The 9,744-nt window shown below is 41.7% G+C and overlaps 1 long non-coding RNA gene across 1 annotated transcript in view; it reads left to right on the plus strand.

The window, feature by feature from the left end:
- LOC134146125 (uncharacterized) overlaps positions 1 to 9,181 on the plus strand; it is a 134,920-nt gene extending 125,739 nt beyond the window's left edge. Inside the window, exon 3 of the long non-coding RNA XR_009959782.1 lies at positions 8,950 to 9,181. This is a non-coding gene — a long non-coding RNA (uncharacterized LOC134146125). The remainder of the gene's footprint in view (positions 1 to 8,949) is intronic.
- The last annotated feature ends 563 nt before the right edge of the window (positions 9,182 to 9,744 follow it).

The following is a 9,744-nucleotide window of genomic DNA, read 5'->3' on the forward strand; positions in this document are numbered from 1 at the left end:
GGCTGCTTGAGATGAGGATTCTGGGGAAAGAGACTTGTATGAAGGTTTTCTGTTTTTCTTAAAGATCTCTATAGCTCCAGACCTTTTTCATGACCTCTCTTCATTCAGTCAACATTGTGAATATATATTCCTTTATTAGATCTAAGTAAGAAAAACGAGGAGTAAATCTTATTCTAGGAACCATATAAGGGTCTCAGAGCATATTTGCTGTGTGTGTTTGCCAAAATCTAGAACAAATATGACTTCCTGTGCGAGACAGACTATTTTATATGGGCAATTCCAAAAACCAAGCACAGTTTGGAAAGCAGATTTTCTTGAATGTTGGTTATAATTAGAACCCGTTAGCTTTATTCTAAGAAAACATATGATGGCAATCTTTTAAATTCTCATAGCTCGAATAAGGAGGGTGAAACATGATGAGCTGATATTCAGGATTTGAATAATATAGTCCAAGATGTCCTTATAATCCAAGAAATCTCTAAAATTCTCTGTTCTCCCCAGAGGCCAAATGGGAAAGAGGTAGGTCCATCATAATCATGGAAAACAGATACTTCAGTCTGAGACAAGCTGTAGTGATCCTCAACCCTTCCTCACCTGAGGAAAAAGAAAAAAGTCATTTAGGTTTCTTTGAAAAGTTGATGCGTACTGATTAAAATAAGAATGTATTGTAAAGCAAAATGCTCCGATAGTTGTGTTTCCTAATATATGTGCTATAGCAGTATGAGCCTGAGGGCACTGTAGGTAGAAGAGACCTTTACAATCCACTCTCCTTAAGCTGAAATGGTCCTTGTTGCTCCCTACCTCAGTGTTTGCATTACATTTGTGAGCTCGGGGTGAGGAACTGCTGATACTGAAATTTGGGAGACAAAGTAGAGAGGCAAAGTTGAGCTCAGCATCTGAATTGGTAAGAATGAAACCTGTATTCGATCCCAAAATGAAAAACATTCTCTCTTTTGGGAGACTGATGACTAGTTTCAAAGAAATGGAAAGCAGAGTAGCAAATATCCCAGTGTTTTAAACACTGAGGTAGTTGATAGTGTTGACACTGATGCAGTGGCAAGAGGATGTGGAAGATCTCAGATCTGACATGGTTCTGGGATGCTTAGGAGCACACATCATACTTACCAGCCTAGATAATTCCAGGATAATACCAAATCTTGGATGATGATTTTTACATAAGATTTTTATTGGTTTACCTATGGGCAAGGGAATGCCTTTCCAAAGTTGGTGAATGTTCCATTTCTGCAGTTGATCAGCATGAAGTATGTAATCTGAGCATTGTTTTTTTTTAATCTGTGTTGAAAGGAGATCTGTTAATTAGACCCCTCTCAATACAGGTTTAATTTCTTTTAGTGTGCACGTGAAAGCAATGACTCTTCTAACAAAGTGAGCAACCAAGTAAGTCTGCATTAAGTGCTGTGTCGCAGCACTGGCTTTGCAGACGCAGAATGCAAACCTGTTGCTTTTGGTGTTTGGGATGAAGGCTCCATCCCCTCTGTTCTCTCTGAATGAGAGAACTGATGAGAAGAAAGAACGGTTTAATTCCAGATTCTTAGCCAAATCTCAAGTCCTGTATGAAAGCAATAAAGCAAACATCTGCTTCTCCCAAGAGAGTTGATGAGAGTGTGGATTGAAGAGGTTCTGTTAGCCCAGGATACCACTATGATTAAACATGTGGTATATGAGCTTTGATATTGACTTTTTGGCTTCCAAGTATGAGTAATCAGAGAATTAAGAAGTGATGTGAGTAACCACATTTTCAAGTGGGTCCTAAGTAGACTTTTAGTTCAAATACAGTCATTTGTGATCCTATTTTCTGTGCTGTACTAGTTGTATATGAAATCATGTTTGCACTTTCTCTTTCCACAATATATTTATAAAGAAGGGTATGGGCTTAAGTTAGTGTATTCTAGTATGTAGAAATACAGGCTGTGCTCTGAAAACTGTGGGTGGTATTAGATGTGTCACAAATAAGAAAGAAGACAGGGAGGAATTTAAAATCAGTGGTATATATACAAATCTTTGGTGTTCATAGATAATGTATATTGGCATAATTTAGTATTTAATGCTTAATGTGTCTGCTATGTTCTCAAGGGTACATAAGAGGAATAAGAAGTTTGTTACCTATTTGTGTAAAGTTTCAGTGATTTAAAAAGCAAAAATTATTTCAAGAGCATTCATCAGGAACATCTATATCATGGGACACATTCTTATATAAACATAAATCAGCAAGGAGAAAGTTTGTAGAATTAAACTGGTTATAGTCTGGCAAAGCATACCAATCAGTGTTAATGAAGGAAATGCCAGCAGAGGCAGAAACTGTGGTAAGTCAGATCAACAAACTGAGAAAGTAAAAATAGTGCATATACCAAATGAGATCCTTGTACTGAAGAAGAACGACTGCTCTTTAAGGAGAGTTATGGAAGAGGACAGTGCACATTCAGAACCTCAGGTAATTAAAATATGTACAGATGACATACACATTAAATTGAGGACAGAGAAGCACCTGTGCCAGTAAATATAACATGGAAATTGTGAGAAGCGATTAATATATAAAAGTGAAGAGTGAAAAGAGTATATGGGAGACTTTAGGAGAGGAATAGTTCCTGTGTAAGTGTTTGGTTTCACCCAGGGATAAACACCAGCTCTGGGCCTATGTGCCTTGAGTAATTGGTCTCTATAAGACAATATGCATTAAAGACAGTGTGAAAAGTATCTAGATCAGATTTAATTGTAGTGCCATGTGAAAATATAAAGAGATGAAGAGCAGCTTTTTTCAGCAAACTGGATATATATGCAGGTCATGAATAGATTTTCTTGGCTTGAAAAATTTCAAATAGGTGCTTTCAGCGTATCAGCTGGCAGCCTCTGACTCGCGACGTTGTTCTTTGGAATACAGGCATCTTGGGAACTAGCTCGCTGTGTGGGAAGCTACGTGTTAAGCCTAGAAGGTATCAGTGTACATTACTAACCTGAGTAATCTGAGGTCAGCTACAGCCACTGACATACAGTGATGGTTTAAAAAAAACGCCAGGAGATTGTGAGAGCAAGTAACCTTCAATTTAATTGAGGGAAATGTCTGCTTTAGACTGTAGCAGTGACACAGAGGCTGACGTCAAAAGGGACTCTGGTGCAATGAATCAGTCGTTGAGAAAGTAATGGGTTGAAACGTGAAAGTAAAAAGCATTAAACGCATGGGCTGACCAACTCTTCAGGTCGTGTGGTTCACCTAAGACATCTCTTAATGGGTAGGGATGCTGTAACTTGGAAGAGTTGAGTCCTTTAAAGCACAATTGATATCAGCTCCTGGCAACAATTTTTTGACCTACCAAAAGCTTTTCAACAGATACTTCAAAAGGAAGGCCACTAGCATTACTGCTCGGAGTTAATGTGTTGTCTGTCTTCGAAGTATGTAATGACTATCAAAGTAGAGAGATGATGTACAGACTTGCCAAAAAAAAAAAATAAAGAGGAACAAAATGGAAAATGTGAATATTCCTGTCTTTAAAAAATATTAATCTGACCGATAGTTGGACATTGGCTAGTGAAGACAGGAGAAACCAGAGGTCAGCCTTTTCACAGAAAAAAATATACTGAGGAATTGTAAACTTCTGCTTGAGATAATTGAAGACCTGGAAAGGAGACTAAAGTGGTGGACAAGCAGGTAGGCAGTAAATGCATAGCTGATTCTGCAAATGCCCATAGCTGTAACAGCTTGTCACCAGGAGGAACTTTTCTGTAGCAGATTGACAAAAAGCAAGTTGAGAACCTTGTTAATACAACTTGAGGAAATTATTAAAGCGGAGTAAAAATGTGCTAAAGCAGCACAGAAATTAAATCAGTGAGGTCTCTGTTCTGTGGCTTCTCTCTGTTCGATTTGTGCTTTTCTTGTGAGACTGCAGAGAAACATGCCCCCAGGCTATGACCAGAGAAGAGGAGGAAGTTTCTTACACATCTCTGCCAGCTGTTCGTAAGAGTTTATCTTGGAAAAACTTGCGATGTTTTGATGTTGTGATATATCAGAAAGCCCCCAAAGCCACTTTTGCCTTGAGACCCCAGAAGCACGTGCTCGTGCTGTCGAATGGTGTGGGGACTCCCAGGAGACCCAGGTCTGGGCAGTGTTGCTGCCGAGCTGCAGCCGCACGCCACAGCTCTGCGCCCGTAGCCACGTGGGGAGCGGTTACCTGCATCGCGGCCCGTCCGCCTCTTGCTCCCTTCTGCAGCCCCAGCTCGGTTCAGCCTGAGGCTGTGCTGTGGCTGATGCTTTGTGAGCCATCAGCTTTTCGCCAGCTGGTGAAACAAATTGCACAAGTGGAGGCACAGCAAGAGTGACAGAGCAGGACAATTTTCCCAGTGGGCCTTGGACCTATGTTAATTTTCTTTATTAACAAAAAAACACAGTATTGTTATGGTACTGCATATAAATGGCAGTATGTTTCCTGGCAGTACAGGTTCCTTGGGCATTGATATTCCCCTATATGTTCCTTGTTTTATTGTATTATAATTTTGCCCTTTTGCAGTCTTGCCTGAAATCTTTTATGACGACTGTCTGGCTGTCTTTTATTAATTTTTAAATTTCAGGAAGATGATTCCACTGTTTATATGAAGGACATTAAAGGAAATTTTGTTCTTTTATTCAAGTTTTCTCAATGATCCAAATATAAGGAAAAATTTTTCATGTTTAAGCACTTAAATTTGCATGGAGCTTTCTCAGACATCACTGCCATGTCTTTTTTCCTTGAAAATTCAAATTTAACTAAGTTTTAAGTCTCTGAAAAAATCAAGTCCATGTAGACCGTGTCAAATTTAGCACTGAGAAAGGCAGAGGTCCAATGTAAGTGGACATTTGGGCATATAAGTGAAGACTATATCGAATGCATAGGTACTTCAGAAATGAATTAAGGTTGCATTCTTTTTACACAGTTGGATCATGGCAACCTAGCAAAGGTATTTAGTTCTTGGTAGCTTAAAAGTTATTGTATATTACGTTTTATGTTGAAGAAAATAAAAGATACATGCACATAAGAGAGATCTTCTTTAAGAGTAATTGAGCCCTGGAATAGGTTGCCCAGAGAGGTCATGGAGCCCCCGTCCTTGGAGACATGCAAACCCAACGGGAAGCAGCCCTGAGCAACCAGCTCCAGATGACCCTGCCTGAGCAGGGGGTTGGACCAGATGATCTCCAGCGGCTCCTTCCAGCCTCAACCATTTTGTGATTCTGTATTTGCAACACATTTCTGTATCTTTTGTTCGTAGACTGAGGCTTTCCATGCCAGTTTTCAGCCTGAAGTATATTTTTATGACCAAGCTTAAACTCCTGGTAAGAGGTTTATAATGGAAGTGCTGACGAAACCTTTACTACAATAGCATAAATGTGCAACTATTATATAAAGAGAGCATGGAATAATGTCTGGAGTTAGGGACTGACCTGTAACTCATGCAAGACAAAGCAATAGGAGAATTACAAGTAGCAATCCCTTATGATTTTCTGCGTCATGTAGCCCTTTTATATTTCGTTTTCAATTTCCTCTTAAATTAGTAGAATATCTATTTCATAGTGTATTTGATCCATTTTTCTTGATGTGCTTTCAAAAGTCATTATCAGAAGAACCAGCTGAGCCTACTTTTATTTGTTTGAGAGTTGGTTTTTTTTCATTTGTTTTGAAACTCATCATGTTTCTTATCTATCTGATTTGTGTTGTTCTAGGATTGCTTTGTATCATTTCTATAATGATACATTTTCTCATTGGTGAGACTGTCATATAAGTGCAGCATCTGCTATTTTAAAATATGGGCTGCTTAATTTTTGAACTTAAATGCAAAGATTGTGGGTCTGTATTTTTTTAGTGTCATTCATGGGTGGGGTTTGGAAGCAGGATGCTGCTTCAGACATGTATGTGCCTACTTGGCAGACATTCCCCCTCCCATCTGGGGTCTGCTGCTTCTGTTTGAAGTACAAAGAATAAGATGAAGAAAAGGATGTTGGTCTTCTCAGTCTTGGAGGTTGTTTCGTTTCTGTACTGAAAACAGTGATCTAATGTTGCCGGACTATTACTATCTGGCTCTAATTCTGCAAGGTGCAGGGCACTCTTATCTTCCATTAATTTGTGGCAGTTGGGAGTTCTCAGCACTGTAAAGCCAAATTATGCAAAGCCTGTTGGGAATCGTTATGGAGGAGGGTAGAGACTGTAATAAATCTGAACTATTTACTCTTTTAGCTCAGTGTGAGGGATCATGGTCAGGACAGGGAGTTGGAAGACAAGTGAAAGGAAGAGGAGAGACTGATTGATCTATAATTGTAAAAAGATGTGTGTCCTCCTGGTAGTGCCTTGAGAACTTTCTCTTCAAAGGAAGGACAAAAGTCCTCTGCTAAGAATAAGGTGAACTTGTGTGTTGCAATTTCTTTTTTAAGTAGAAGACTAACATGATACAGGAGCCTAGGAAAGTCAAAGAGGAGGGTGGTTAGGAAGATGTGTTGATAGAGAAGACATTCTCCTTCTGCTTCATCCTTAAGAGAAGAGAGGGCTCTGCCTTGTGCCGCGGCCCTGGCGTTAGCTGGGAGCACCGTTCCCTGCGCCCGCCCTGTGTCAGTGTGAAGATCTTATTTAAAAGAACAACTCTCCTGCTCTTCAGGCTCGTCTCTTACCAGGAAAGGAAGATGATAAAATCTGTGTCCATTGATAGAATAATAATTTTCTGGGTAGGACTTCTGAGAAGTATAGACCTTGACATTAGGCTGTCATTAACGGTCCACCTCCCATTTCACAGGAGGAAGCTATTACCCCAGTTTCCTGAGTAACATGTTTCTTTCCAATTATTCATACTTAGAGCTAGCAGTGTTTTAATTTTGCTACTCAGGCTCGTTTAAGAAGTGCTCTGGTAAGGAAGCAGATATACACCGTGCAGTATTTCATGTCTGTACTCTTCTCACTGTGAAATATATTTTTAAAATGATAAAGAAAACATGCACTTGTTTTGCAGCATTTTTGTGAAGCATCTGTATATTTGCAATCTATATTTAAATACTCTGCATTGAACTCCCCTTGGTCCTATCAGTGTTTAATAATTTCTTTTATCATAAGATCAGTGTGTATGGGTTGACTTTTAAAAATCATGTATCCTTCCAGCAATTTTTGAAAAGTAACTCACTACATGGAATGTCCTTCTGTTTTTAATGGCGGACTAGAAAACGGAAAAATAATATTATATCCGTATTATGTTTTAATTGTATGTGACTTGACAAATATGCTATATTGAAAAGTAAAACAGCTTCAGGAGACACGTTATGGATAGGGTTCTGGTGGCAAATGCTCAGTTAATCTCAAAACGCATCTGCTTTATTGGTAAAGTTTGTAAGCAGCAGTAATATTACTGCTACTAACTCATGTTTTGTTGGCCGAGAGAGTAACTGGGGGAATTCTGGTGAGAGGAAAAAGGATTTTTCTTTCCTGCCCGTTGGTAGGGCAGAAGTTTAGTTCCTATTTGCTTTGCGTCAATCTATTCCTAAATTTTAGAACCAGGGATTATAATGATCTGTGATGTTCACTCAGAAATACTTATCAGTAGATTAAACTGAACTGCGCCTCCTAGACGAGGTTTCCGGCGGAGTCCGCGAGCGGCAGGAGGGCCGGAGCCGTGGGCGCCCTCCCACCGCAGCTTGGCTGAATACCCAGAAGGGCGCCTGATAAATTCCTCAGCCCGTTAGCGCGCGGAGCTTTGCAGCTCTCCTCTGCGCTGGAGCCCTTCGCTGACAAGAGCAGCAGGGATGATTTTAGTGCGCGCGCCTGTTGGCTGGGCCCGAAGCCGGCGCGATCCGGGAGCCAGCGTGGGTTCCCGTCCCTGACAGTGAAACGCGTCTTTAAACCTCATCAGGCTTCCGGGGGGGGGGAGGTTTCCTCGTCTGTAAGTGAGGGAGCGGTTGTGCTTTGTCAAACCTCCTTGCTGAACGCTCCGCGAGCTGCGCCGGTCCGCTGCCACGCCGCTTCCGTCCGCGCGAGCGCGCGAGGTGGGCTGGCCCTGCAAGGGCTCCTGGATGCTCAGGCGCACGAGCCGTGGGGGGGGGCTGATCACGCCAGCGACCCCGGGTACCTGGGGAGCGACCGCGACCGCTCCTGCCGCAGCCTCGGCACGTTCGTGGGCTCCTCGGGAGCAGAAGGACGCAGGAGAACACAGGGAATGTTTATTTGTCCGCTTTTTGTCGGAGATTAATAGTTTCCTTTTGATTAACTGACACAATTAAAAAAAAATCATTGATGAATTTAGTCTTTATAAAAAGAAATTGAGTTCTGTGCAGGGCAGTGAGAGAACATAGTGAGAGTTTGGATGCCTCCAAATGACCTCTGTCCTTTAAAGTCCAGCAAAACTTCTTTGTTGCACTCTGGGGCTGTGTAAGCCCCGAAGAGGAGCGTTGTCCTTCAGGAGTCAGTTGTGCTAAGCCGTTAGGAAAGCCCATTCGCGCCAGTGGTTCTACAGCGAGTCAGTAACAAAGACCTACAGGAAAAGATCTCTGTTGCATGGTTCACTGATCTGGCAATTTGATCAATATTATTTTAGATTAGTCTTTTTTGATTTCACCGGTGACCTCTCTTTTAACAGGCGGACTGAATGCACACCGTAAAACTCTACTCCAGACAACATTAACAGGACTACCTATGTCCTTTACAGAGTCCATTGCAGAGTCTCATCTTCATTCACCCACAGTTTTGTTTTAGTTTTCTGATGAGCTCTGGTAATTCTGCGGCACACTGAGGGAGTTGTAACCATGACCTTTGTGCTGACTCCCTTTGCGATGTTGTCGTTCTGGCTGGCAGAATTGCTCCACACGCACTGCAAGCTTTGGGTACATTTCTCCCAAAATATTACAGAAGCTTTTGGGCCCTTTACATATTGTTGTGCTCATGAGGTCTTGAGAATACAAGAATGACGGATTCTACTTTTTATCTGTTGCAGGTGAGCTGCGCCTCTGGTTTTGAGGTCCTCAACCTGTGGTCCCAGAGTCAGACCATAGCCAGTGCTCCCTGTGGTGCCTGAGCCGTCTGTGCAAAGAATGGCTTGATCCCCCCCCCCCCCCGCCAACCTCCCACAGGATGAAGAGGGCAGTTGGCTGGTAGGCATCGATGGGATCTGCATGGATGTGACTGTTGCTCCTGATAATGCTACATGAAAGTGAAGAAGAGCTGCTGCCGGAGTTTCATTTCCACTCTGCTTTTCACTACTGCAGCTGAATGCATGCCAGATCTCCAAGGAGAAGGTAAGAATCTTAAATGAGGAATATCTATTCTTGCGAGCCAAATGCAATTCTAGCCAGAGAGGGAAAAGTGTGTAATAGAGAGAGCACAATGGAGATCAGAGGCTTGTAGCAGAGCAATTTGTTATTTTTTTTCAGCCAATCTAGTATTTCATAGAACCCTTACTTCCTTTAAGTTATGTATTACCAAGCCACAAAAACATCTGTGCACAAAGTATGAAACCAGTGGATGGTGTTCACAGAACAAGATGGCTACAGGTGAACAGAGCTTCACAGGTGACCCTGTAACCTGGTGGTTTTGATTTTATTCCTCTGCCGTAATGAGATGGCTTGTAAGGTGTTTAACATCTGCCTGTATCAAGCACATTAGAGAGGAAACCATGATGTGTAGAAGGTGCCATGAAACTATATGGAAAGCAGTTGGCCGTTCAGTGCTTTAGGTAACTCAGAAAGAGGCACAAAGGAGGAAGTGGGAGAAGATAAGTGGTGTAGCAGAG

Source organism: Rhea pennata, chromosome 13, assembly GCF_028389875.1.
Source record: "Rhea pennata isolate bPtePen1 chromosome 13, bPtePen1.pri, whole genome shotgun sequence".
NCBI classification, from domain to species: Eukaryota; Metazoa; Chordata; class Aves; order Rheiformes; family Rheidae; genus Rhea; species Rhea pennata.